Consider the following 25,582-nt stretch of genomic DNA (forward strand, 5'->3'; position numbering starts at 1 on the left):
GCAGAAAATATTGTCAATAAGTGTAGCAGTTTCATTAACTACACGAGTTGGTTTAGAAATCAGAGGCAAGAAGGAGGCCGAAAAAAAAGTTTCAAGAAAATCTTGAGATATATTGTTGTGTTTCAATAAATCAATGTTAAAATCACCTATAAATATTACATCCTTATTAACGAGAGCTGGATTATTTGTTGTTTGGGAAAGGTAAGTTAGAAAGTCATTTGTATTTGAGTTTGGAGGTCTATAAACTACACCAATAATCATATTTTTACTACCAGGAATATTAATTTCAATAAATAGAGATTCTACAGTGGCGTTCATGGAGTTAAGATAATCACAAACCGTATACTCGTAGTCATGTGAAATATAGAAAGCTACCCCACCCCCAGGTCTGTCTTCTCGGTTATTCATTACGAAATCATATCCGTTAAGAGAAAATTGATGGTTAGAATCACACGATATCCATGTCTCAGTAAGGCCAATTAAAGAAAAGGGGCATTTTTTAGAATTTGAAGTGTTATTCAAAAGTAACTGAAGTTCATCAAAATGTTTATTTAAACTTCTTATATTAGCATGCATTATGCTGAATGTATCGTCGTTAAAATTTTTTGTAAGATTATTTACCTGATGTTGCGTAATATACTCAGAAGAAGGATTTTGCAATATGTTATGATCCTGTTCAAAATCGAGATCTAATTCTTCCGAAGCTAAATTTATATTATTAGTAACAAAATTATCATAAAATGAAGGATTCATTGGGTTGTTAAGTACAGTATCCTGAGGTCTCAATTCGCTGAAGAGGTCATCATTATCCAATGATGTAAATGGAAACTGAGGTGTATTGTCTATGCTAAGAAGTCAGTACATATCCGAAAGTGTTGTGTTATGTCCAATAAAGTGTCGGTCAAGGTCATATAAGAGGCAGTAAAGCAAAGTAACAAAGTGAGGGGAGAAGGCAAAGAACACAAAACACATATAGAACATGAAGAAGGACGAGGAGGCGCAACACAAAGGATTCTTACGCAAAAACGAGAACGTAGGGCAAAGACCTCTAAGTGTGAACGATGCAAAGTCAGTGAGAACGGAACGATTATCGAAACAGACATTGGCGGAGGAGATAAAGTGAGAAGCTCCAAAATAAAATAAAATGTAGTGAGATACACCTATAAAATAGTACATTCAAATATCAAGATATAATTTCAAATACGTATAGTGAGTAAAGAATAAAGGAATACGACATACATGGCATGATAATTGAACATATTTGAGCACAAGTCTTCTAATAATCTTTGCATTCTAATAATTGAACAAGAGTACCAATCACCAAATACTCAGAAATTATTTCATAGTTGTGGCAAGAGCGAACAAAAACAAAGTCAATGAGTTGAAAGAAGGGGACATGCCCAACATGTTGAAATGTCAAATGGATAATAGAAAAGGAAGATTGTCATTTAATGTTAATAAAAGTAATTATTAACAAGAGGCAGACATTTCCTTTTCAAGTATTGTGTAAACAAAATGTGGATTATTCAACTTGTAATCCATAGTAAAACTGACAACAAAAAGTGGTGCAAGCATGCCTGGCATGATAAAGAGCAAGTAAACACAGATTATCTTTTTTATATATAATTGGGTAATGCTAATGTTACAAAAATATAGAAGTCAAAATTGGCATTAATCGAGACTGAAGACATTGTAGTTCATGATTTGCATAACTCAGACGCTGTTTTATGATCTTGCAAGATACTGAAACATGTGAGGGATATAACATGCATGGCATGATAAATTAACGTAATCAAACAGGTCCTTTATGTATTCTGAGAAACAATCAGGAATACCAAATTCAGAGTAATTATTTTAAAGATGTGGCAAGAGTGAACAAAAAGTTAGGAGTTCACCATGGACCCATCCACGCAGGATCATCCATTGCTACGAGGGAGGGGGGGGGGGCGCTGAGACAATGCTAAGCAAAAACAGAAAAAATCCCCCGTGGATGGGACCATGGAGTTATAACAATTGAAGGAGAGGTCATGCCCAGCATGTTCAAACAACAAATGGATAATATTAAAGGAATATTGCCATTGGTGAAACAGCCAATGGAAATTATCACAAAGTGCAGACATTACCATAATCAAGCATTTTTTTAAACAAGGTGTTGATTATTCAATTGGAAAACGATAGTATAATAGACGAATAATGAGGCAGCATGCTTGACATGGTCAAGAGCAAATAACAAAGATCTTTACTCATAAAATTGGGTAATGTTAATGTTACAAGAATAAAAGAGTAAGTCAAGCATGGCATTAATCGAAACTGAAGACATTTGTAGTAAATGATTTGTTTATCTTTGGCGATCTTATATGATCTTGCAAGATACTAAACATGTGAGGAATGGCATGCGAGGCATGATAAGTGAAGATAATTGTTTAAGCACCTTTTTGTATTCTGATAAACAATCAGGAATACCAAACACCAAATTCTCAGTAATTATTTTATAGATGTGCATGGCAAGAGCTAACAAAAGGTAAGGACTTAACGAATTGAAAGAAGGGGTCATGTCCGACATGTTCAAATACCAAATAGATAATATAAAAGGAAGATTGCCATTTGGTGAAGCAGCCATTGGAAGTTATCACAAAGGGCAGACAATTACCATAATCAAGCATTTTTTTTTAAACAAAGTGTTGATTATTCAATTGGAAATCGATAGTAACATAGACGAATAATGAGGCAGCATGCTTGACATGGTCAAAGCTAATAGCACAGATCTTTACTCATAAAATTGGGTAATGTTAATGTTACAAGTATAAAAGAGTAAGTCAAGCATGGCATTAATCGAAACTGAAGACATTTTATAGTAAATGATTTGTTTATCTTTGGCGATCTTATATGATCTTGCAAGATACTAAACATGTGAGGAATGGCATGCGAGGCATGATAAGTGAACATAATTGTTTAAGCACCTTTTTGTATTCTGATAAACAATCAGGAATACCAAACACCAAATTCTCAGTAATTATTTTATAGATGTGCATGGCAAGAGCTAACAAAAGGTAAGGACTTAACGAATTGAAAGAAGGGGTCATGTCCGACATGTTCAAATACCAAATAGATAATATAAAAGGAAGATTGCCATTTGGTGAAGCAGCCATTGGAAGTTATCACAAAGGGCAAACAATTACCATAATCAAGCATTTTTTTAAACAAAGTGTTGATTATTCAATTGGAAATCGATAGTAACATAGACGAATAATGAGGCAGCATGCTTGACATGGTCAAAGCTAATAGCACAGATCTTTACTCATAAAATTGGGTAATGTTAATGTTACAAGTATAAAAGAGTAAGTCAAGCATGGCATTAATCGAAACTGAAGACATTTTATAGTAAATGATTTGTTTATCTTTGGCGATCTTATATGATCTTGCAAGATACTAAACATGTGAGGAATGGCATGCGAGGCATGATAAGTGAACATAATTGTTTAAGCACCTTTTTGTATTCTGATAAACAATCAGGAATACCAAACACCAAATTCTCAGTAATTATTTTATAGATGTGCATGGCAAGAGCTAACAAAAGGTAAGGACTTAACGAATTGAAAGAAGGGGTCATGTCCGACATGTTCAAATACCAAATAGATAATATAAAAGGAAGATTGCCATTTGGTGAAGCAGCCATTGGAAGTTATCACAAAGGGCAGACAATTACCATAATCAAGCATTTTTTTTAAACAAAGTGTTGATTATTCAATTGGAAATCGATAGTAACATAGACGAATAATGAGGCAGCATGCTTGACATGGTCAAAGCTAATAGCACAGATCTTTACTCATAAAATTGGGTAATGTTAATGTTACAAGAATAAAAGAGTAAGTCAAGCATGGCATTAATCGAAACTGAAGACACTTATAGTAAATGATTTGCGTATCTTTGGCGCTCTTTTATGATGTTGTAAGATACTGAAACATGTGAGGAATGGCATGCGTGGCATGATAAGTGAACATAATTGTTTAAGCACCTTTTTGTATTCTGATAAACAGTCAGGAATACCAAACACCAAATTCTCAGTAATTATTTTATAGATGTGCATGGCAAGAGCTAACAAAAAGTTAGGACTTAACGAATTGAAAGAAGGGGTCATGTCAACATGTTCAAACACCAAATGGATAATATAAAAGATTGCCATTTGGTGAAGCCAGCCATTGGAAGTTATTACAAAGGGCAGACATTATATAATCAAGCATTTTTTTTTTAAACAAAGTGTTAATTATTCAATTGGAAATCGATAGTAAAATAGAAGAATAATGAGGCAGCATGCTTGACATGGTCAAGAGCTAATGACACAGATCTTCTCTCAAACAATTGGGTATTGTTAAAGTTACAAGAATAAAGAAGTCAAGTATGACATTAATCGAAACTGAAGACATTTGTAATTAATGATTTGCATATCTTTGGCGCTCTTATATGATCTTGCAAGATACTAAAATATGTGAGGGATATGGCATGCGAGGCATGATAAGTGAATATAATTATTAAGCACAAGTCCTTTTTGTATTCTGACAGTCAGGAATACCAAACACCAAATTCTCAGTAATTATTTTATAGGTGCGGCGAGAGCGAACAAAAGGTTGGCAGTGAACGAATTGAAAGAAGGATCATGCCCAAATGTTTAAACACAAATAGATAATTGAAAAAATGCCATTCTGGTAAAACCAGTCATTATATAGAAGCCAATATCAAAAAAGGGTGGACATTACGATAGAATAAAACAAGATGTCGATTATTCAACTGAGATCTATAGTAGAACAGACAAATAGTGATGCGAGCATGGCCACGGGCTCACAACTAAACACAGATATTTACTTATTCTCTAATTAGGTAATGTAGTTATTGCAAGGGCGAACAAGGAATGTTAAATAATGATGCAAGCATGCTTGGCATGATAAAGAGCTACTGAACACAGGACTTAAACTAATTTTTAAAATTGGGTAAAAATTGGTATTGCATATGAAGGTGAGGGAAAAAAAAAGAATTAAGAATTAACGAAACAAAAACAGTGATTTCAAATTACTAAAAGGGCATGCATGATAGAATCAACTTTCAAGAGAAGGTGAAAAATATATGCAATGATACCAAGCTAGGTATCGGCCACACGAAGAGGAACTTATGTAAATAACTAGAGTAGATCACTAGATATTACAGATAGATGAATAATAGATGCATGAAGATATTCATCCGTTTGAGGCAATGATATTTGAACGTTCAATAATATGATGCTAAATACTAAAATAAAAGAATGTAAGCATGGTGTGAACAAATTCATTATGTTAATTAGGACAAAATAATAAGGTAGCAATATCAAATTTGTGATACCAGGCAGGATATGATTAGCATAGCGAGAAATGGTCAATAAAAGGGTGTTGAAATAAGATAAGAATTAAAAAGAAAATAAAATAATAAAAACTTAATCAAGCATTGTAATGAGTAATAACAGTTACAAATAACGTTACCATTTAGATAATGATATTGGTGGAAAAAATAAATAAAATGAAATAAAAAAAGGGCATACATGACATGACAGAGGAACATACATGAATTTGTCAATGTTGCTTACCTCTAAATGTACATGTACCAGTCCCATAACTTACTATGGCTATTAGAGCTATGCACAAAATCTAATCTAAATGTAAAAGGGAAAATGAAATAAGTGTTCATGGAGATAATTAACAAAATATAAAAAAAAAACAATAAAAATGGCACTAATTACCTACTGAAAAGGGTCAAACAATTTAGGATCCAGTAATAATGAGAAAATGCTGTTGCATTCACTAGCTACTCAGAATAATGCATGCTTGTATGAAAGTGTACAAAAGCCAGCACATTATTACCTATCCATTTGAGGAATTATTGTAAATTTGTATATAAAAAAAGATAATGCAAAACTAATAAAGAGAATAATGTATGCATGGTATAAGGTGCTTCATAATGTCCGTTTAGACAAAAGATTAAGGTACCAATATATAATTTGTGATGCCGAACAGGATATAATTAGCGATGCAAATAATGGTGAAGAAAAGGGTGTTGTAATGAAAATAAAGATTAAAACAAAATAAATAGCCATGCATTGTAATAGTAATAATAATAATAATAATAATTAATAAGCAGTTGCTGTACCATTAAACAACATTACCATTTGGATGATATTGGTGGAAGAAAAAAAAAAAATAAATAAATAAATCTGATGAAATAAAGGAAGTATGCATGACATGGCCAGAGGAACATACTAGTACATTAAATCGTCAATATTACTTACATGTAGCTGTAAAGTATCAGTCTACATAACCTACTATGGCTTTCTGGACTAAGCACAAAATCTTATCTAAAAATAAAAGGGGAAATGCAATTATATATTCATTAAAGCAGACATAAAATTCCAATGAATTGCAAAACGAAAAAACATTAATTATTGGAAAGGGTCAAACAATCTAGAATCCAGTAAGAATAAAGAAAAGCAGTTGTATTGACTAGCGAAACATGTACTGAAATCATAGCAGTAGAGGTTTTACAATTTACCAGTCAACATAACCTGCTATAGCTTTCAGAGCAATGCCTAATGGGGAAATAATGTGTTTATTTCAGAAAACAAAATTCCAGCAATTATGCATGAAAAATGAAAAAAAAAAAAAAAAAAAAAAAAATATCAATCATTACTGGAAAGAGCCAAACAATCTAGGATCCTGTAATAATGAGAGGAAATGCAGTTGTATTGACTGTTTTATACATGTAGGTAAACATGTATAGTAATCATGACAACATAAATTTTTAGAATTTGTTTCAATTTCGGCTGACATGATTACTCAAGTTTTAAATCATAATGAGAGGGTCATTATTCTCATCTTAATGGATGAAAAAAATGGGACAAGTTTAATTTCATTATTGGAATAGCTCCATCATAAAACCTGTCCAATCGGTTATCAAGTCAAAATCAATAGCGATAGCAAAGTTTTCTCTCATTTTGATGAAGAAAAACTAAAAAAATAATTGTATTTCATATGATTAGCATAGCAAATAATGGTGAATAAAAGGGTGTTGTAATAAATTAAAAATAAGGATTAAAACAAATTAAATAGCCATGCATTGTAATAACAGTTACTGTACCATTAAACAACATCACCATTTGGATGATATTGAAGAGAAAATAGATAAATAAATATGATGAAATAAAGGAAGCATGCATGACATGACCAGAGGAACATACATTAAATAGTCAATATTACTTACATGTAACTGTAAACTACCAGTCTACATAACCTACTATGGCTTTCTGGACTAAGCACAAAATCTTTATCTAAATATAAAAGGGGAAATGCAATAATGTATTCATTAAAGACATAAAATTCCAATAATTTGTAAAATGAAATGACATTAATTATTGGAGAGGGTCAAACGAAACTAGAATTCAGTAAAAATAAAGAAATGCAGTTGTATTGACAAGCTAAACATGTACTATAATCATAGCAATAGAGGTTATTGTTTCAATATATCAGTCAACATAACCTACTATGACTTTCAGTGCTATGCCCAATAAGTAGGGGAAGGCGGGGTAAGTTGAGCATAGGGGCAAGTTGAGCCACCAGCCCCAGGCCAATAATGAATGAGTCAGACATTGTGGTGGTGTCATGTATTGATGACCCATAGCATAACCCCTAACCCCATCACATTGTTTTCAACTTTGAAACAAAAAGTAGTTTTTTAGAGGGAAAAACATGAATTTCAGCTAAAAAAGTAAAAAAGAGTGTGAAATAGATAAGTGCTTTATAAACACACAAGTCTTTGAATAAAATAAAGACGTGATAACAACATTATTAGTCCAGGTATGGATCTTCATTCTTGTCATAGTCTTTTATATGATGGATGCATAATAAATGTGTGGATACAAAATTATCACACTAAGTTCGGACTGGGGTAAGTTGAGCCAAACAGCATGGGGCAAGTTGAGCCATGGTAATTCCCATGGTAATGTATCTTAAAAAACAAACAAACCATAAAAATCGATTGAAATACTGGCTGAAAGGAGTAAATTTACATGACTGCTCTTTTCCTTTTGAAGGATGTTGGTATTTATAGAAAATTAGCAAGTGAAAAGACTTTAAAACAAAAAATTAACATGCTGGTTCTCCCTCATACATGTTGTACATAGTTTTTGTGGCTCAACTTACCCCAGAAGGTGGCTCAAACTTACCCCATATATGGGGCAAGTTGAGCCATTTGACATCGTTTTTTTGAAAGGTCACGATGACTTTCAGTGTGGGGATAGAAAGTTATTTATAGGTGGAAAATATTTCAGAAGAATTAAATTTCAAGGCAAGGTACTTATTTCGACAAGATTATTAATCATATCAATTCTAACATGCAAAAAGCAAAAACTGTCACAACTTACCCCGCCTTCCCCTATAGTCAAAGTGTAAAAGGGAAATAATGTATTCATTTCAGAAAACATAAAATTCCAATTGTTATGCATGAAAAAAAAAAATGACATTAATTATTACTGGAAAGGGTCAAACAGTATAGGATCCAGTAATAATGAGAGAAAATGCAGTTGTATTGACTGTATTACATAGTCGTAGTAATCATGACAATATAAATTGTTTGAATTTGTTTCAATTTTGGCTTACATGATTACATCAAGTATTATAGTTACTATAGTTAACCCTCTCCAGAAATTCGGGGGTCGCGCGATCACTGGGTAAGTGGCAGTGTGGAGGGAATCGTACAGTTAGGGGTGCGCAGAGAGTGGAGGGGAAAAAATCTCGAAGGGCCAGCATCTGGAGTACGGAAAGTAAAGAATAATGAGGCAATTTTATGATTGTATGGTGATACGGATAGCCAAACATCATATCTCCTCAACTTAGCATCGTGTTTATATTGCCAGATTTGAGTTGGACAAACTAACCCCTAGGCATCTGAGAAATTTACAAATTGAACAAATATCACCAAAGACTTAAAACATCATATTTTCACATTTGATTGCCATTTCAAAGGTATAACGTCCCTTTTCTTTGCTTCAAAGAAACAATAAGCTATGTTTTTACCGGGGTGTACAAACATGACAAAGGGGCACTCACGGTGTATTCTGAAAAGCGATACAGGGAAAGTTATTCTATAGATTAAGACATTTTATAATATTGTTGCAATATCATATTATTAGTGAAGAGTCTGTCATACTTATATTGTGTACAAATAAAATTTAAAAACATATCAACAAATTACCCATTGTCGCAAAATTAATTTTTCGTCACCAAGTCTATCCAAACATCACAACATTTTTCGCCTCATGACAACGCTATAACAAAGGTGCTCATCCGGTCGGAAGGGCAAGATGAGCTTATGCCGTGGCGTGGCGTCCGTCGTCTGTCTTCCGTACACAATTTTAAAATGCTACTTCTTCTCCATTTCAAGTCTGATTTCAATCCTGTTTTCTTTAGGGGGATTCATAACTTCTACACAGAATTTTGAAATTCATCAAATATGCTAATTTATGCGCATTTTTCAAAATTCACAAAAAATGCTTCTTTATTTGTTGACCGATTTTAGAATTTTTGCTTCCATCTGGTAGAGTTTTATGAGGTTCACCAAACTTCTACACAGATTTTTGAAATTTTGACCGCAACAATTTTTATGCTAATTTACTATGCGAAATTAATGTAAGCATATTTTTTAAAATTCACATAAAATGCTTCTTCTTCTTTATTTGTTGACCGATTTTGATTTTTTTTTTCTTCCATCTGGTAGAGCTTCATGGGGTTCACCAATTTTCTACACAGAATTTTGAAATTCGGACTAGAACAATTTTTATGCTAATTTATGCGAAATTAATTGATGCATATTTTTAAAAATTCACATAAAATGCTTCTTCTTCTTTTTTTTTATTGACCGATCTTGATTTTTTTTCTTTCATGATCTGTAGAGCTTCATGAGGTTCAGTAATCTTCTTCACAGAATTTTGAAATTTTGACTACAACAATTTTTATGTTAATTTATGCGAAATTAATTTATTCATATTTTTGAAAATTCACATGAAATGCTTTTCCTTCTTTAATTTTTGACTGATTTTTACTTTTTTTCTTCTTCCATCTTGTAGAACTTTATGAGGTTCACCAAACTTCTACACAGAATTTGAAATTTTAAGTAGAAAATTAATTATGCTAATTTATGCGAAATGTATTAATAAATCACAGAAAATGCCTCTTCATCCTTAATTGTTGACAGATTTTGATATTTTTTCTTCCATCTGGTAGAACTTCATGAGGCCCACCAAACTTGTACACGAAATTTTGAAATTTTGTCTGAAAAATTATTTATTCTAATTATGCAAAATTTCTTCATAAATCACAAAAAAATGTTTCTTGTTCATTTGTTGAACAATTTCAATTTTGTTTGCTTCATATGATAGCTCGAGGTGTTGATACAAAATTTCAACATAGAATTTTGAAACTCATTAAGTATGCTAATTTATTCATATATTTTCAAAACTCACAAAAATTACTTATTCATTTGTTGATTGATTTTGGTTATTTTTGTTCCATCTGAGAGCTACATTAGGTTCACCAAGGTTCTACACGGAGTTAAGAAACTTTGGCTAGATAAATATTAATAGAGGAAGGTAGATATATTATGTGGAAGTGTTTAATTTAAGGCCTGAAAAAAAGCCCTATGGCCCTAAAAAATGATAAATTGCTTTTTTCCCGGTTTGTGACTTTCTCAAAAAAAGTCGTGGCCGTTGGCATTGTGATTGTTGAATCCATTTACTGAATGGTTATTCGCCGTTGAAACTGATAACGTAAAAATAATTTCCATTATGAACAAGAATAATCTTTTAAGGTAATTTTCGATGTTTCATGCATTATTAGAGCGTACAAATTTACTTGCTTCAGGTGATGTTTAACAGCACTTCACCAGCAGTGGCCTGCGCCTGCCTTGTTGTTGATACAACCTTGCAATGCAAGTTGCATACCAACACAAATATTCAAGTGTGGGACTGGGATTAAAATTGTACTGTAGAAAATTTGTTGAAGGTGAAATTTCGACGGGCAATAATGAGACATCATCTTTTTCAAAGTAATCTTTTCCCTGCCATAGGGCTAATATAAATAAATTGTCTTTCGTAAAACATACCCACTGGAAAAACAAAGCTATGCCATCCTAAGGAAAAATAACATTTTCTTCTACTCTCTACCAAAGTTGCAAGCCATCACCATAGAACTATCACTCTGCTTCAACGGCTAGTCTTATGCTGCAGACCCTGTTTGCAGTTGCTAAATAGTAATTTCTCTCCCGAAAAAGTTAACAAGCAAAAAAAAAACTATATATTCTCTTTAAATGTTTTTCTTCTAATTTTGCTTCTCGAAGGTGGGGGGGTGGTGGCATGGCCCGGCTGTGCCCCCCCCCCCCCCATCCGCCAGTGCTTTCGACCTTAACTTGTGACTTGAATTGAAAACAAAAAACTGGAGAGAGAAGGGGGTTTCCCCCTAATCAGCCTCGTACATGACTATTCAAATAATTTGCTGGAAAGTCAAGCTGACTTTCCAGCGAATGTGCTTTTATGAAATGCAAAGTTGCTAGCATAGCAAGTTGCTAGTATAGCAAGTAAAAGCTGTTATTCTACCAGAGTTGCTATCATAGCAACTTGCTATGATAGCAACTCTTTATGAAATAGGCCCCAGTTTGATAATGAAGTTCCAAACGTAAAACGCATCCTTATTTGTACACAAAAATATGCCTCTTGGATATGGCATCCTGTTCCAAAGCAATTGAAACAGAATCCAATGAGATAAAAGAGCTCAACAAATTAATGCACTTTTTTCAAATTTTGATGAAATGAAAGTGTCCTTTAGTGAGAGTAAATCATATATCTCATAGATACGCCCAATATTGAATTAGCACGTAAAATCAGTTATCTTTCATGGAATACCTCCTTAATCCCCTAGCTTATCCTAAATGAACTGGCCCTTCATTTGCCATCAATCAGAGCTTGCCGTTTTCCAGCGGAGAAAATTGCCAAGAGCGAGGTTACGTAGCTGACAGTTTTTGTTCGTTTGTTTATTCGTCTGTTTTCAGTTATCTTTGTCCCCATTATTCATGAATTATGCTATCACGTAACAGATATACTTCCATTACCATGATAACGTGAAGAAGAAAAATAAATTGATGCTACAGTAATTATAAGTGGGGAGAAAGCTAGCATCTAGCTTCTATCAGAAAATAATGAGACTTGCGATTTTATGAAAGATTATTTTTCATCAATCCTTTCATGGATTCTTTAAATTAACTTGTCACAAATGTATTTATTCAATAATTTACTTCTTGTTTCCATCAGTATGATATGTGAAGAACGATTTGAATTAGGCCACATTCTTTCAAAGTGAAGAGAAATTGAACCGCTGGAACTCGACGATTCTACGCCCTCATTTGCATTAATCTGTATGGTTATCCTGTTATTAAATTGAGATGAGTTGAAATGAAATGAATTAAACCAAACTGGTAACTTGGAAATAGAAATAGGCCTTACAATTTGATGACAAGTTTTCCATCAGTCTTTTCATCTTGTTACTCATTCATTTTTAAAAGACATATATATATATTCGCCCATTCATTTATTGTTTATTCTTCTTTATTTCTTCCAGTCATTTATGCAGTTGTTCATTATTCACGATGAGCAAGGTAATTCGACCTTTTCGTATTTTCGCCTATCAAATCCATAATAAACATGGTAAAGGTACGATGCCAGAATTACTGTAAAAAATAAAAGAAAAGGTAGATTAAAAAAACAATATACCTTACCTGTATATCTTGACAAACAAGTAATCAGCAAGAATACGACAATACAGGCGTTGATTGGGAGGCACTGAATATGAATCATATCTGTGGTTGTCCCTCACTTCTTTAGAAAATAACAAGTCAGTAATTTGAGCTTTCTTTACGAAAGTATTGAATTCATGGACTCCGCTAGGAACAATATGAATAAGTCATAGAAGTTGTAAAAGAAGTTTTGATTCGAAATTTGCTCCACCATAAAGATGAAATGGTCCTAGCCAGTATTGGGGCACTTTTTATATTCGGTTGGAGGTAGACACCTTTGTCGATGGCAATTTCTGTTTGATTTAAGATGAAAATCCCCCCTCTTTCTTATCCAATACCATCGGTAGAACCCGGGAAGGGAAGCCAAAAGCAATTTAATTTGGCATTAATTTTGAATTGTTTTGTACTCCAGACAAGAGAATGGATACGGGGACTTACGCAGCAACCTTGGGCATTGTTACTTTATTGTCTCTCAGAATGAAATGACACAAAAGGACTTCCATAACACCAAAAATAAAATATTGAATCAACAGATGCTGGATAAAAACGCAAATAATCTCCAATCAAATTGGATTTAGTACACCAGAAACATATCAAACATTTCAGGTTATTGTCTATGTATATATGAATGATATATGAGGGATTGAGGACTTATCAACACATGCTCTTGACAATACTTTAGACGGAATTGTTCGTTGGAGATCTTTGTTGCGGAAGTAATCGGGATTTTTTCAATCTATTTCGTTTTGATTGATAGCAGGTAATACCGTTTTTGTCAAAGCAAAGGACAAAAATACTCTAGAGAAAAGATAATTGCCTATGTACTGTTTACACAACAAATCACGAAAAAGAAAATGGATTGGAATTACAAATCAAATGAAATATCTTTAATTATAATTAAATTCAACACGTTCACATCTGTGATTAATATGGCATAGCATCAAAGAATAAATTCAATATGAAAGTTCAATTCGAATAACATATAGTCCTTAGCTGTTATCATTTCGTTGAGCCCATCGAAGAAAACTGACGAGTGTATCGCGATCAGTGGAGAATCCGAACGTCGATGACTCATCACTATGACGTCACACTGGAGGGCGATTCCCGAGACTTCTGTCCCATCCGAAGTTCCCGTAAGCACCCTCAGTACTCACTGTTGATACGGCTCTGCCTTTAGAATCTCGGTACTAAAAACCCTACAATAAATAGTAAACATGGAACCACGCTTCTAATACATTGATCTAATCACGCAATTGATTCATTAATTAATTTGCATAATTAGCTGTCAACAAGTGTCCATGTTTAATTGATGGAAATTCATTTCAAAATATCCATAAAATAATCTTTCAAAATACGTTCAATCTTACAAATACATTAGTTATGGCAATCCCTTTTGTCAAACATGCAACCATGGGTTCAGGTATAGTATGTAAACAAATCCATTAAATGGACGAAATGTCAAAAATCTTTTAAATTGTTTTAATTTGCAAAATTGAGCATTAAATGAGTTTCATATAATCTGCAATTAAGTTAACACCATCTTTCGTGCAAATTTCCGTCTTAGTTTTAAAGATTATGAAAATATCCTTGTAGGAAGTAATTTTGACTTACCACGTATGTGGGTTAAGAAATACATCGTAGAAATCATCTAAAACTCCTTCCTGACATAGCAGCATAAAATACGATTAGCTCGTCGATAAAACAAATCCATATTATGTGTCTGCTAAAATTATAGCAAAATGAATAAAAACGATGAAGTTGATATTGCCCCTAAGGCAAAAACAAATCGAGATAAATCATGTCAGCTCCATCCAAACCAATAAAACGTAATGACCAAAATTAATAGGCCTACAGTACACGACGCCTTCGGATCGGGTTTTAGGGCGTAGTTCATTTGCCCAACAAAAGTTTTACGAGTAATTTTGCATATACTATGCGCTTCGCCTAGACGTGATGTCCAGCCTTTAAGAAAAGCTCTAAATTAGTAAGATTCATACACTTAACCTTGACAAATAACCGCCAACCCAAAATGATATTACTGCTTTAGAGATTTTCAATGCTATCAAATTATAAAAGTTAGTCCACTCAATTTTGTGAACCGTTCAATCTTCGGGACATCTACTGAGAAAATCTGCTCCCACATTATCAGATCCCTTGATAACCTCAACATTGAAATTATAGGACTGTTATGCCAACGCCCACCGTAAAACTCTGGGACTTTTCAATCTCGCTTGCGACAAGTATGCCGAAGGAAAGTGGTCCGTCTGCAACGTGAACTTCCTCCCATGTAAGAAGTAGGCAAACTTCTTAACAGCCCACGATAAGATAAGACACTCGCGCTCTACTATCGGATACAAGCGTTAGCGATCAAGTAACTTACGACTGGCAAAACAAATGGGAAACAATTTCTCTTCATGAGTTTGCGTCAACACGGCGCCGATGCCGACATCAGATGCATCCGTGCGCACAACGAACTCGCTATCGATGTCCGGTAGTCTAAGTACAGGAAAATGACTCAGCCTGCTCTTAAGTGTTTGGAAAGCATGTTCATGCGCTTTCTCCCGCTTTACTTTCGTAGCAGTATTTTTCTTCGTGAGATCGGATAGAGGGGCAGCAATGGTGGCCATATTTGGAATAAATTTCCGGTAGTACCCCACTAGACCAAGAAATGACCCTACCTCCTTTTTTGTTGTCGGTCGGGATGACGACAACACTTGCTTGATCTTCTCTGGTGTAGGTTTCACTTCACCTTGTCCCACGATGTGTCCAAGAAATTCTACTGAGCTACATGCAGCATGACACTTGCTCGGTCGAGCAGTGAGATGACTTTCCCTTAATCGTGATAGGACTCTCCTTACATCTTCCAGATGCTCTTCCCATGACGAACTATAGATGAGGATGTCATCTATATAATGAAGGACGTGAGGGAGTTCATTTAACACCTTCCTCATCATTCTGGTAAACACAGCAGGGGCGTTAACCATGCCAAAGGGAAGTACCAAGAACTCATACTGGCCATCAGGAGTTACAAACGCCGTTTTCCCACGGTCCTCCTCGACCACAGGTATCTGCCAGTATCCTTTTGACAAGACGATATCTGCGATCACCTGATCTATGTTGATTTGATTTTATTGTTTACTTCTGCAATTACATCATTCGTATAGAATACATTTTCCATAACATAACAAACATAGCCTATATTGAGAACTTTTTTGGCATGAATCATAACTAAATGTACTAAAATTATCATTACAAACAAAACTGATCTCATACCAAATTAGTTAACATTTACAATTTGCAGGAGAAGGATTGTCATCATAAGCAGATTGCTTGAAAAAAATGACAACCCCAGGTTAAAACTCATTGATTAATATAATACATTAATACAGCAGAATCGATATACAGCACATTTCATGAAAAACAGCAGTAATGTAATTTGAGCAATGAAGATGGAGATGATAAGGATGAAGATGATGGTGAAATGGTGAAGATGAAGGCGATGGAGAGAATGATGATGGTGATGATGCTTTAATGATGACACATCGACACAGAAATTTTACTTCAAATAATTCTGATATCAATATAGATTTAACGTTTGCCTTAAATGAGTAAAGAGACGCGGATCTTTTTATAGATTCTGGTAGAGAGTTCCACAAATCAGGACCATGGTGTCTTATGGATCTCTGCGCAATAAGCAATTTGAGGTTGATTAAATGGAAATTAGAAGAGTTCCGCGTAGGGTATGAATGGATAGATGTGTTCATAGTATAAAAATTGTGAAATGAAGGTGGGAGCATGTTATTTACTTATTTGAACATAAGCAGTAAGCTTTGAAATGAATTTATGTCAAAAATAGTCTTTAGTTTATGGAATAATGGGTTTGTGTGTGATAAATATTGCGAATTAGTACAAATTCGAATTGCTTTTTTCTGTAATAAGTATATTGTATTAATTTTAGTTTTTGCACACGTTGCCCAAACTATATTGCAGTACGATATATACGGCAATATTAATGAATTGTATAGTAAAACGAGTGTAGTATGAGGAATTATGTTTTTCATTTTGTAAAGTACACCTACGTTTCTGGAGATGTTAGTAGTTATACAACGTATATTTTCATCTATTGTGACACCTAAAAACTTTTTTTCTTTTTTTTTCTTTTTTTTTTATTTGTATTAAAGCCTGATCAGTTGAATGCCCTTTCCTGAATCCATATTGGTTTGAATTTAGAAACCGAAAAGTATCTAGGAACTTATAGAGACTTTTGTAAATAATCTTCTCTAATATTTTGGATATGCTGGGGAGAAAAGAAATAGGCCTATAATTTTTTATTTCGTGTGGATTGTCTTTTTATAAAACAGGATTTACCTTTGCAATTTTTAGGGAATCTGGACATTTACCGGTGCTGATCGACAGATTAAAAATATGACACAATGGAGAGACAATATAATGTATGATCTGCTTAAGAAGGACAGTACTAATTCTATCATATCCCTGTGATTTGCTGGATTTGAGATTTTTTGTTATTTCAATTATTTCGTGAACATTTGTGGGGTTAAAGAATAGGGAAGAATTGATGGATGTGGGAAGAAATTTTTATCGTAATATTTCTGCAATTTTTTGTTAAAATTTGTGTAATTGGTTCGTTGTTAATGACTGTTTTAGCGTTGATCTTCCTGTAGTCAACGCAGAGTCTATTCTTCCCGTCCTTTTTCTTGAAGATTACCACAGGTGATGCATAGGGCGATGTAGACTTTTCGATTACTCCCATCCTAAGCATCGTCTCTACTTCGTCTCTAATCGTCTGTCGTAGTGCTTGAGGTACTGGGTAGGGGCGTGATCTGATGTGTTCAGCCGAAGTCAACTCCACCGAATGACTAATGATGTCTGTCTTCCCAGGGACATCGGTCATGACGTCTGTGACTTCCCGGAAGAGCGCCCGCATCTGAGTTCGCATTTCGACGGGACATCGATGCTTTCGGTCTGCTCAACTGCTGGGAATACAATCCTCGCAGAACCATCACTCTCGTCACCCTCATCCACAATATGGATAGCATCAACTTGATTAGCTGGGGCTGAAACTTCTTGACTACCATCTTCATGCTCCCTCTCAACATACCTCTTCAGTAGATTGGCGTGATAAGTTTTCTCTTTTCCATTCACCATCAACTTGTAGTTGTTCCTAGCAACCCTCTTCACGACCTCATAAGGACCTCTCCAATGCATGAGTAGCTTATTGCTGCTAGTTGGTAGAAGTAGAAGAACTTGATCACCACACTCAAATCTCCTCTCCTTCGCCTTAACGTCGAAGTGTGTCTTGTACTTCGTTGAAGCCTTCGTAAGCTCCTTCCTAGCGAGCTCACAAGTCGACTCTAGTCGTTCCTGCAAATCAATGACATACTGATAAACTGATTTGACTTCTTCTTCTGGGACTTCTGTTGACCATAATTCCTTGAGAATAGTCATGGGTCCTCTAACAGTTTTCCCATACATTAATTCAAATGGAGAATATTGAAGACTCTCATGTGGAACCTCACGATACGCAAACAGAAGCGCGGGTAAGTATCAATCTTTGATAGGTGATAGAGGAAAATCTTTAGGACATTCCTGACACATCCTACACAGCATTTGCTTAAGGGTCCCATTGAACCGTTCACATGCTCCATTAGCCATTGGATGGTAAGGAGAAGTGTGAAATTGGCTAACTCCTAACATTCGGGCAGCTTCTTTCATAACTCCCGAAACAAACTGAGAACCATTATCAGACAATATTTGATTAGGTACACCTAAGCGTGAAAATATTTCAACTAGGGCCTCTGCCACACGCTCAGCTTCAATTCGAGGTAGGGCTACTGCCTCAGGGTAGCGAGTAGCCAGATCAACCACAGTCAAGATATACCTATTCCCTCTATCAGTAATGGGATCTAGGGGTCCTATCAAATCAAATCAAATCTCTATCAGATTGAAACAAGTATCTATCAAAGGAGGAATTACAAGTGGCATCTTGCCAATCCGTCCTTTAGGCATTGTACGTTGACATGCGTCGCAAGAAGCACAATAACGCTTGACATCGGATTGTAGTCCAGGCCAGAAGAATTGCGTCAGAATCATGTCAATCGTCTTCCTTGTCTTCAGATGTCCAGCTAATGCAGAGTCATGAGCTAGTCGAAGAACTTGAGATCTGAACGGCTTGGGTACCAACAGTTGAGTAAACGTCTTCCCCTGGGTGTTACCTAGTGACCTGTATTCACGGAATAGAATACCATTCTTGAAGTAAAATCTCATTTCGCTATTCTTCCCTACAAGCTTTGACTCACCCTTTTCTGCTAAATCTCTTAGTTTCTTCAGCGTTGCATTTGCCTTCTTTGCTGCTATAACATCTTCACGGGTTGCGGTACACTCCCACTGCTTCGCCGATCCTTTCGCCTCTTCATCCCTCGAGTCTCCACTCCTCCTCCTAGTTCCATCTCTTTATGGAAAGTTGACTCACTCATCAACTCAATTGGTTGCTCTTGAATGATGACATCATCCTGGCTGTGCGACTAGGATACATCATTCGGTATCCTTTCGTCTGGTACTTGAGTAACGCCTGACAGATCATCTTCTGTGATCTTCGACGATGAGGGCGTGCTCTGCTCTCTTACAGGTGTCCCCTTTATGTCATCAGGATCACTGTCACAGGAAGATCTATCCTCCTTGATGGATGACTCGCCGTTACTCGCCTCAGTGTAGATCCAGTTCTGATCCTCATCTCCAGGTTTCCTGGCACCTGTAATGTTTCCGATGACTAAATCATACAACGGGTTATCAACACATAATGCTGTCACATTACCTTGGAAATATGGGGTACTAACATACAGCCTTGCCTCTGGCATCCGTCTAATTGTTCGGTCAATTTACATACATAGCTTTGTTTTTCCTGTAAACTGAGCCTTCTCCACCAAATCCGTACGAAAAATCACGCAACTACAAAGTGAATCGCGCAAAACTGTTATTTTCTTGCCATTTATACTGCCATCACAAGTGGGCATATCTGATTCTACTGTGCAAGCCGTATAAAGCAACAGAATTTTATGACCACACTGCAGCTTTACCGCAGCTGAATCGGGACCAACACCTTGCGTTTGCGGAGTTGACGTATCCGGACATACGCCGACTACGCATGCGTTCACAGATTGCTTACGCGAATCCGAGCTTAACTTGCCTGACCCGTCTCTCGAATTACTGCCCTTTTTGTTTGGACACCTAGCCATAAAATGACCTGATTTACCGCAAGTATAGCAAGCTTTTGAATTAGGACTTTTGTCGCTTTGGTCCTTACTTTTACCATCTCTCAATTTGCGAGCATTTTCTTCACGGCGTGCGCGTCTACCGGAGTCAGTTGTAGCTGACACATGCGCACTCCTATATTGCTCAGCTAGCAAAATTAGCTCTGGAATGTTTTCAGGATTTCTCTCCCGTATAAATACAGACAATGAACACTCCGAGGTCTCGTAATATGTTCACGAACTATTACATCCAACAACGCATCAAATGTCTTTTCTTTGCTGCTAAAATCAATGCAGCGCCTGACGTAACGCATCAAACGGTTCGCATATTGGTAATAAGATTCTTCTCCGCCTTTCTTCGCTTCGCGAAAGCGTTTCCAATTTCCTTCACTCGTAAGAGCAAAGTATTGCAATAGCATATTCTTAAGGACATCGTAATCGGTTCCCTCCTCTGCGCTTATTGAACAATATACATCTAGGGCGGGACCTGTCAACAAGTTGCCTAGAGCAGACGCAAAACAATCCTTTGGCCATTTACTCAAAGTCGCATGCCGTTCAAAACGGTCTATGTACGCATCTATTTCATCCGTTTTTTTTTTCTCGGAACGCTGGCATACAGGGGATTTTACTAAGACACTCAGACGATGTCCCAATAACTTTCCTAGTTTCACTTATCTTCAAATCTAACTCCTTTTGTTTCGTTACCTCTTCTAACCTTCTTTGATCATCTTCCCTCCTAAGTCTTCGTTCATCTCCTTCTATCTGTTCGTTTCTACGCTTTTCTTGGAGAACCTTGTCCCGTTCTTTACATGCAAATTCTGATAATTCTTTAACCGCTAGTCCACATAGTTTACCGAATTCAATAAACTTTTCCAAATCCATTCTTTAAATTCTATTTGTTATGAACAGTACTGCAATTAATTATTTTTTCTCATCTCCCGGACAAGCCCCCATTTGTCACAGGCCCAGTGCAAAGGATTGCTCAATTTTTAAATTTGATATTGCTGATTGACAGAAATGAATGAATATGACTGACAATCTAACACTGATTCGAGGGAAGGTACCTACTGAACTTACTTTTTTTGAGATTGGAAAGATATATTTTATGTTGTGTAATTAAAGTTATAAATGCTACATTTTTTAATTTAAAATGGCCACCATAGGCATTTATCGTACAATAATACAATTTGGGTGGAGACACATAATGTTCACAAAAAGGGCATATGGCAGTCATTTTGAATATTGAAATACAGTATTTATCACCTAAATTACATAAAATATGACATATTTTGTTATAAATCATGTTTTCAAACAACATTCCGCTCATACATCACCATTTGACCAAGCAAAGCCAAATTCTGTTGAAATGATTTGTTCCCATTCATAATGTGCATAATACCGTAAGGGACTGTAGCGGCCATTTTGACTTTAAAATAACCGTATTTCTCACCTAACTGGCAGAATAAATGATATATCTTAATAGAAATTACGCTTTCAGACAATATTTTACTAATAGATCACTATTACGTGCATCTATGGTGCTCACTCCTGTGAATATTGGTTTCCCACTTTGCATTGTACATAATACAGTTAATATCGATGGCGGCCATTTTGAAAGTCGAAATACAGTATTTAACACAAACTTGAAACCTGAATGATATATTTCGTTAGAAAATACGTTTTTAGACAGTATCCAATTAATTTATCACATATATATGCATTTTAGCGCTCACTCTTGTGATTTCTCTCCTCCCATTTCTCTTTGTGCATAATACTTTTAGGGTATTTGGCAGCCATTTTGAATATAAAAATACAACATTCACCACATACATGGCATATTGATAATATTTCGTTAATAATTATGTTTATAGTCAGTATTCCACCTGTCTAATCTTCATAATAAGCATTTTAGTGATCACTCTTGTGAATTTTTTGGCCCCCATTGCCAATGTACGCAATACTGTTTGGGCAAGTGGCGGCTATTTTAGATATCAAAATACAGCAATGTTCCCATATTTGACATTATAAATGATATATCTCTTTAATAATGATGATTTGTATATATTACTTCGTTCATACATCGCGATTTTTTGCAGTTTAGTGCTCATTTTTGTGAAAATTAGTTTTCCCTATTCATATTGTACATGATAGTGTATACAATGGCCTATGGCGGCCATTTTGCATATCAGGAAAAGAAATATTTTGTCAAAAATTATTTTTTAAGATTGTATTTCACTCCTGCCACACAATTTCATGCATTTCACAGCCAATGTGCGGACAATTTTATGATTTTCATGGGTAATTTGCATATTTTGGCGGCCATATTGGATTTTGCCAATTTGCGGAAAATGCTCAAGGTTACACGAGTGGCATCATCCAGATTCGTAATCAGCACCCTCGAATTGACAAGAAACCATCAAAAAATATTGTATATATAAAAAAACAAGGTTTGGTCAATTTTCTATGGGGCCTATCCTGGACTATGACTGCCATATGCCCTTTTTGTGAACATTATGTGTCTCAACCCAAATTGTATTATTATACGATAAGTGCCTATGGTGGCCATTTTAAATTTAAAAATGTAGCATTTATCACTTTAATTACACAACATTGTGATAATATCTCGTTAGAAACCATGGTTTTAGACAATAATTCACACTTTCATCACAATTATATGCAATATTTAGAGTCAAGCAAAACCAAATTCTGTCAAAATTATATGTCCCATGTTACAATGTACACAATAATTTTAGGACCTATGGCAGCCATTTTGGATTTCAAAGTACAGCATTGATTACCTCTACCATGTCCACGACCAATATGTGATGTATTTAGTTAGAAATAATGTTTAAGACAATATCTTTACTCGTACATCACAGTTATATGCATTTTATGATTCTCACTCTTGTGAAAATTAGTTTCCCTGTTTGCATGTTACATAATTTAGTTAGGGCTTGTAGAGGTTATTTTGAATGTCAAAATACAGTATTTATCACCTTTTTGGAAGAAGAAATGTGATGATTAAAAAAAATGTTTTCAAATAACGTTTTACTCATACAACAGGATTATATGGATGTCATAGTCAAGCATATCCAAATTCTTACAAAATTATATGTCCCAATTCACGGTAGATAATACTGTTAGGGCCTATAGGGGCAATTTTGAATTTCGTAATACAGTATTTATCTCATGCATGACAAAAGAAATGATATGTGTTGCTATAAAACATGTTGTCAGACAATATTTTACTCATAGATCACAATTACATGCATTTTATGTTTCTTACTCGTGTGAAAATTGGTTTCTCCATTTGCATTGTACATGATGAATGTAGGGGCTTTGGCGGCCATTTTGAATTTCAAAATACAGCATTTATCACATAAATGGCATATATACAATGATGTTTTTAGTCATTATTTCACTCGTTTATCTTAATAATATGCATTTTAATGCTCAATCTTGTCATTTTGGGGGGGGCCCGGCCATTGCCATTGTACATAATACTCTTTGGGTCAGTGGCGGCTATTTTAGATATCAAAATACAGCAATGTTCCCATATTTGACATAATAAATAATATATCTCATTAGTAATGATGATTTGCATATACTACTTCGTTCATACATCGCGATTTTTGCAGTTTAGTGCTCATTTTTGTGAAAATTAGTTTTTCCTATTCACCCACCGGCATTGTACATGATAGTGTATACAATGGCCTATGGCGGCCATTTTGAATATCAGGAAAAGAAATATTTTGTCAAAAATTATTTTTTAAGATTGTATTTCACTCCTGCCACACAATTTCATGCATTTCACAGCCAATGTGCGGACAATTTTATGATTTTCATGGGTAATTTGCATATTTTGGCGGCCATATTGGATTTTGCCAATTTGCGGAAAATGCTCAAGGTTACACGAGTGGCATCATCCAGATTCGTAATCAGCACCCTCGAATTGACAAGAAACCATCAAAAAATATTGTATATATAAAAAAACAAGGTTTGGTCAATTTTCTATGGGGCCTATCCTGGACTAAAATAGCTGTTGGAGTTTTGTAGTAACATCTAGATGACGGTATTCAACACACTCACCTCCTGTATATCAGGGGCCAAGACTATAGGAAACGGCAAGGAAGGGGTGCTTCCCAACTTTCAGGGTTGGAGAACCTGGGTACAATCAACTCTCAAGAGGTTTCCAGGTGGAAACAAATACAAGATGATACAGTAAAACGTTGTTTGAGATTCGTATTCGTTCGTTTTCGATATGGAACCGTTCCCTTCCCTTGCCTTTCTTCTTCCATGCCCTCCCTACTTCCTTTCTCGTTTTGGAATTTGTATTGTATTTATGTTATAGGCATTTCCCGGCAGCGAAATATTATACCGACGAAAGTCCGGACCCCAATATGAATATTCATGACTTGCGTCTTTGAAATTATAGTAGGCATGCGCCAAAAATGTGGTCGTTTCAGTTGGGTCGTTCGCGTTGTTGCATCCACCCGTGAATGAATCAGCACCCTGAAATTGCCGGTTCCCTACTTTGCCTTAGCTCTATATCTAGATCCAATTCTAATCAACATGATCAAGTACACGCGCATGCGTACTCTTATTCAGAAGAAGCCGGAATTCTTGTTGGAAAAATAAGTTTGCATCCTGCAACAAGCTTTTTTTATTTTGGGGTATTACATGTACGCCTTTTTCTGTTCACAAATCTTTTATTATTTACAGTCTTTTTTGATAAATGATTTGGCATGGATTATATTCAATATTGATATTTAGTGAAAAAAATGGAAGAAATTAAATTCTTATTTGAATTGAATTGAAAAATTGAATTTAGATGAGATGAAAAATTCATTAGCAAGTTTATCTGGACTGGAGATGCTTCAGTTGTAGGACGTCCTCGGTTGATGGGTAAAATGAAAGAATATATCCCACAAAGTCGGTCATTGCAAAGTTTTTCTCTCTTTCCCTCTCTCTCACACACGCACACACACGCACCTTCACGCACATTTACACACACCCATCCACACACTCACCGAAATGGACAGTCATATCACGTAATATCAATTTAAAGAGCTCAATCAAAATCATAAACTAAATCGAGCGACGCCCTCTCTCGTTAGCGATATACAGCTATCCCGTCAAGAATAAAGGGAAGAAGTATCCTGGCTCATAAATATTTACTCATTGTTCTATATGTAATGAAATTCCATAAGGAGGGTGAGAGAGAGCTAATGCTAACAACCTCAACGACATTTTGATAGAGGCAACTTTTACAAAGCATTTGTTTTAATCTTTTTTTAATACCAATTCACTTCAGAGTTCAGTTCGACGCATTTCGTTTTTATAGTACAGTATATTCCTTTTTATTTATTTGCTCCTAGACTGTTTGTATAGAGACAAAATTCCAAGAATGTCTTTACTCAGCTCTACTTTCGATTTTGGCGGTATTTTTTCATGTCAGA

At 35.2% G+C, this 25,582-nt stretch overlaps 1 long non-coding RNA gene across 1 annotated transcript; it reads right to left on the reverse strand.

The window, feature by feature from the left end:
- Window positions 1-5,566: 5,566 nt before the first annotated feature.
- Window positions 5,567-7,582, reverse strand: LOC121425596. The gene is made up of 3 exons (XR_005971507.1): window positions 7,279-7,582; window positions 6,311-6,376; window positions 5,567-5,677 (listed from the first exon to the last, which is right to left on the reverse strand). It is a non-coding gene; the product is annotated as an uncharacterized LOC121425596 (long non-coding RNA).
- Between the last annotated feature and the right edge of the window lie 18,000 nt (window positions 7,583-25,582).

Source organism: Lytechinus variegatus, chromosome 12 (genome assembly GCF_018143015.1).
Source record: "Lytechinus variegatus isolate NC3 chromosome 12, Lvar_3.0, whole genome shotgun sequence".
Classification (NCBI taxonomy): domain Eukaryota; kingdom Metazoa; phylum Echinodermata; class Echinoidea; order Temnopleuroida; family Toxopneustidae; genus Lytechinus; species Lytechinus variegatus.